This window comes from Elephas maximus, chromosome 17 (assembly GCF_024166365.1).
Source record: "Elephas maximus indicus isolate mEleMax1 chromosome 17, mEleMax1 primary haplotype, whole genome shotgun sequence".
NCBI classification, from domain to species: domain Eukaryota; kingdom Metazoa; phylum Chordata; class Mammalia; order Proboscidea; family Elephantidae; genus Elephas; species Elephas maximus.
This window is the reverse complement of record NC_064835.1, coordinates 18087111-18093110: the sequence shown is the minus strand read 5'-3', so window position 1 is coordinate 18093110 and position 6000 is coordinate 18087111.

Here is a 6000-nt window from a genome sequence, read left to right as displayed (position 1 = left end):
TTTACAGGGATAAACCTACTTCAATCTTACGAATAGTTACAGACTTTGGTCTATGCTCAGGCTCTGTGTGGAATCACTGCAGGATATATAAAAATGGATATATAAAAACAAGCAGGACATACAATGCCAATTCTCAGGTAATCTGTAAAAGATGCAAAGATAATTATACGAAGATCATTATAAAGCCTTAACTGAAAGCAGACAAGATCAATAGAAGTTTTAAATCTTGAATTGGATTCCAACCCATTCTTTTAAGTGAAGTAATGTTGTGCTGTTGTTAGTTGCCATCAAGTCAATTCTGACTCATGATGACCCGTGTGTTACAGGGTGGAAGTGCCCCATAGGGTTTTCTTAACTGGAAGATTAAGGGAAGGAAATCACTACCCCTTTTCTTCTGTGGTACCACCGGGTGGATTAGAATATCCAACCTTTAGATTAGCAGTCAAGTGCAGTGTTTGCACCTCCTAGGGACCTAAGTGAAGTAATGTTGGATATCAATCAGTGTCCCTCACTTTGTTCTTTGTGTTATTTTAGGTATCTCATTTGACCACTCCGTGTCTTGTTGTTTCTTCATATATAACATGAGGTTATTGGTTGACAAATCTCTTAAGGTTCCATCCATCTCTAGCCTATTACATCTAAGAGGACATAAGCGTGTATCTCTTTATTTTGACATTGATGGTGTGTTCATTGCCGACCTTAAAGGACTTTTATTATATTTAATTCACAACAGATTTTATTCTATTGGTGTTCATCATTTTTCCCATTTATTATATTGTATATGTGCATGCATGTATGTTTTCCTTTGTGTGTACTTAAGGTAATTTAAAATTCCTGAGTGCCCTGAAAATAACTAAGAATATTAAAATAAATAAATAAATAAGTCTTTCTAAATGTTGGGTTTCAGAAGGTGAGGTTCACGTGACCCGCAACGATTCTTCACAGCATGCATTTATGGAAAGAATCAGCAAGTACCTGCTTAATTCAAATAATGAGAACTGTCATGGTTGATAAATTGAGCCCTCTGCATTCCCTCTTGAAACTCGCACTGGGTGTTAAATTGCTTACCATGACCCTGTTGCTCAGTCTAACTGCCTGCTTTTAATTCTGCTGTTCACCATGTGCTGGGCAAAGCCAGCTGCGGGAATTGAAATATGATTGACAGAGTCCTCCCATGCTTTTTGGACAGGGAGAACAGTTAACACTCAGAATATGTATCCATTTGGAGCTCTGACATCAAGATTTCCATGTTTTCACTGTTCCTTCATGTTAATTGCAGTCAAGGCTATTTAGGTGCATTGTAACTAGTGAATGGTATTTTTAATACTAACTCCCAGGAGAGAGGTGAAGTTATAGGAATCTTTTTTTGTTTGTTTGTTTTAGAAGGAATCAGCCTCATCTTAGAAATGCTAGGAAAACTGACGTGAATAAAGTTGTACACAAGCGTGTGTGTGTGTGCTCACATCCGTGTGTGTGTGCACGTGCACGTGTGTGTATGTTTAGTCTTGCCTTGGGATAGCAGTTGCAAAGGGAATCCCCAAGACCGTAAATATTTTAACAAGGTTTGTTGCATTGCCTAACCTAACTCCCAGTCTCATCTATCCACTTTGTCCCGTGACACAGTTCACAAGTGAAGAACACAAATTAGGGGGAAAATAAATCCAAAGTCATAATGAGCAAGAGATGCATCTCACAGGAATGAGTACCTTTGAGATTAATTAGCTAAAAAGTTCTCTTCTCAGTGACTCCTTTGGGGACATTTTATAGCCTGATGTAAGTGGTAAGAAAAGTTTCTGTAAATGTGTTTCTCATCTGGAGTTTTTCGATACCTAGTTGAAGGAACAAAAAACAATTTCTGACTTTCAACAAACCGTGTGAAAAGGAATGAACATAGAAAACACATGCTGTTGTCAACAGACACGTCATACATTGTACATGGAAAGCATCACGGCAGAACTGGGGCTTGGCAGTAAGACAAACTTAGGGCTGAATACTAGCTGGACCACACACTACGTGCATGATTTTGATCAAGGTGCCTAAGCTCTCAGGCTCATTTTTCCAACCTGTAAAATAAATATAATAACAATAAATATGTATTTTATAGAGTTTGTATGAGAATTAAATGAAATAAAAATGAAAAGAACTTAGCACAGTGCTTAGCACACAGCAAATGCTCTATATACCATAGCTAACCACAATGACATTTTACATTTTCTTGGTATCTCCATCCTTTCTTGATGGTAGCTTTCATTTAACCTCTTCCAGAAACAGTTATAATTTTAATAAGTCTATCAGCTTGCCCTCTACTAATTTTCATTCAATCTCATATAACATTTAACTGTGTATGTTTGGTTCTTTAAATTCCTTTGACAAATTCTCAATTTCTGGTAGTAATTAGAAGCAGCAGCATCCTCATTTCTGATGTTTTCTGAGAACTTTGTGTGTTGTTTACTTTGGGCAAATTGGGAGCACTTTTTTTTTCTGTATTTATTCTTTACTATATCTCTGTTTATATCCACCTATGATTTGTTAGTTATAAGTAAAGCCCAAACAGATGTTTGAATTTATGTAAACTGTGTAAATCCAATATAATTCCAATATCTACCACTTTGTGGGATCATATGTTCAAGGGGTCAGCCTTTCAGTGATTCCCAGTGAGTGTATTCATATGAAGGAAAAATAACAGTGAAAATTACATCAGGGGACAGAGTCTTACCCAATGCAACATAAGTTAACACGCAAGATTAATATGTTAAAATGCTTTGCTATATACAATATGTACTGCATTTATTAAGCTCTTAACTATATGCCAAATCCCACACTAAGCTGTTTACATGGATGACATCATTTGATCTTCACAATGACCCTATGAGTTAGGTACTTTTGTTCTTCCCATTATATATTTAAATAAACTGTACTCAGGAAACTTACCCAAAGCCATACAAATTAGAAGTGACCAAGTGGGAACTGGAACCCAGGTCAACCTGACTACAAAGCCCAGCATGTTCTTACACACTGCTCTGAGTGTTCTTGAATATTGGTTTCCAAAGAAAAATATTGTAAATTGAACTTTGATTTTCTATTGCATTTTATTTTTACTTAAAGAAAATGTATTTCTTAAGAAAAAGAGAAGAGGGGAAGAAAATGTATTTAGCAAATCCCTATTATGTTCAAGATAACAGTGTTAGGTGCTATAAACAAACTACCTAAGTCAGTCTTTATAGCAATAATGAAGTAGGTTTAAATATCTCTATCTTACCAATTTAAAATAGCAAATTAAATTAGCCAATTAACTTGTTAAAAGTCATAAAATTCATATATGTTAAGAGCAAATGAAAATCCTGTTTGATTCTTTTACTTCTCCCACCATAAACTATTACTATTTTTCTCAAAGTACAGCATGAGTCTGTTCCTAGGCTATACTTAATGACATATCCTAAATGTACAGACTGAGGTCTTGGCCTAAAAAAAAAATATATATATATATATATATATATCGTCTAGCTTATTCATTCAACAATGAAGGGCCCGACAGTTCTGAACTGTAATTATCCACCTGTCTCCTTTTCTTCACTTCCCTGGATCTGGTTAAATGGGGAGTTGTTTTGCCAATCTTATTTTGACATAATGGAATGATACTTTTTGACACAGTGAAAAATTGAAACACACAGAAAAAGAACTTAATTCTGCCTGAGATAGGAAAACGTCACACAGACACGAAAATGACTTTTTAGCTTGGGTCTTGAAGGATAAGTAGAAGTTATCCATTAGAGGAATACGGAAAGGGTATCCCAGGAAGGGAAAATAAAATTTATAAAGACCGAGCTGTGAACGAATCTGTTTTAAATTTTTTGAAAACTTTTCCAATAACTGCATAAGACTATTCATTTCTGCTTTCATTTTATTATTCCACATTTTGTGTATGCCCATTAAAAATTTATTACTTTTTATTTTAGTCATTTCTGTATCTGCTTCCCATGCTTAACCAAGACCTTCTTAAGAATAACACATATAGCTCTTCATATCTCCAGTGCTTAGCACAAGCCTTAAACATAGTAAGCCCTCAATAAATGTTTATGAAAAGAACAAGTTGATGAAGGAATGAAAATTGGTAAGTGGTATCTTTAAGGAAGGGTCAGAATGTCAGTGTATCTTGATAGTAGAGTGTGTGTGAGAAAGACATGGGTGTTCCCAATTGAACATAAGGCTTTGAAGAGACTAAAGAGGTAGGTTGGGTCTAATTGTTAATTCCACAGGTAAAAGGTTACTTAGCCATTTTAATTCATCCTTTGGTCCTGAGGTTGCTGCACTGAGATGTTCCCAGACCAAGAGAAGATTGATGACAAGGTGTTTACTCCAGACTTGACACAAAGAGAAAGCCTACACCTAGAGCTGATGTCCTGAATTTGGACTTGTAGCCTACTAGGCTGTGAGAGAAAAAAATTTCCCTGTGTTAAAGCCATCCACCTGTGTATTTCTGCTATAGCAGCAGTAGATGACCAAGACAGGAGTAATATACACAAAATTCAAGATAATGATGTCTTCTAGGGCTGTGAAGGGGATAGGATTAGGTGGGGTTTACCAGGAACTTCCAAGGCAAAGCACTACTCTTTTCCTGAAACTGGATAGTGGGACACAGATATTAATTTGTATTATACTTTGTATATTTTACATATCATTCACAAATATCACTTTCCAATTGTTTAATATGTAATATAAGCAAATTTTTAAGTAAGACATCCAGAGGAACAATGATGTTTTGATGTTGTTTTTGTAGCATCTTACTGAAGCAAACATTAAAATAATATTTTTAAACAATGAAATGTGAAATAAAATGGTGGTAAATGATAGGCTAGATTTTTTCTCAACAATTTAACATCCCAATGATTACTGGCATTATCGTCCTTCTTATCTTAAGTGAACTAGCACAACATGTAATAATCTCATTCTCTTAGCTTGAATAATTATTTTCGTAAAGCCAAAGTAAGTATTCTTTACAAAAAAATTGCAAGTGACCAAAAACATGAATTTCTTAGCGGTTATTCAATTATTTCAATCAATATGCTTTAGGACACATCAGTAGTGTCCCAGGGAGAGCAGGAAGTAAAAAACACAGGCTTCTAGCCATGTGAACACTCCTTTGAGCGTCTCTCTCCACAATGCCAAATGACAAATAGTTGAGTGATATCTGCCCAAGCAATTACATTTTACCTCCTAAAACAAAAGATTGAAATATACATTGCTTCTTCCTGGAAAACACTTTTCAGTCATTCCTAATCAGAGACAAAAAAAAAAAAAAAAAAATCAACCTTCAACACCTCTTTTGTGAGGACTCTCCCCTGCCCCAGCAAATATACTCCATACTTTCAGCTTTATTTCACACCTGAATTATAATATGCTCCAGTTAGGCATGTATCAGTTTATATTCTCCAGTGGACTTTTCCAATCAGGCAGTGTCATGAATTGAATTGTTTTCCCCATAATATCTGTCAATTTCACTAGGTCATGATTCCCTCATATGATTGTAGGATTGTCTACCATTTATCTTCTGATGTGGTTTCTCTATGTGTTGTAAATCTTCTCACTATGATGTAATATGATGGATTAGTGGCAGTTATACTGATGAGACTCGTAAGATTAGATAGTGCCTTAAATCAATCTCTTTTGAGATATAAAAGAGAGAAGCAAGCAGAGAGACATGTGGGACCTCATACAACCAAGAAAGCAGTGCTGGAAGCAGAGCGTGTCCTTTTTTCGTGAGCTTCCTGCGCTGAGATGCTCCCAGGCCAAGGGAACACTGATGCATCATAAGGACTTTCCTCCAGAGCTAACAGAGAGAGAAAGCCCTCCCCCAGAGCTGGTACCCTGAATTAGGACTTCTAGCCTACTGGACTGTGAACGAATAAACTTCTTTGTTAAAGCCATCCACTTGTGGTATTTCTGTTACGGCAGCGCTAGCTGACTAAGACAGGCAGGAACATGTCTTCTTTATCTGTGCAT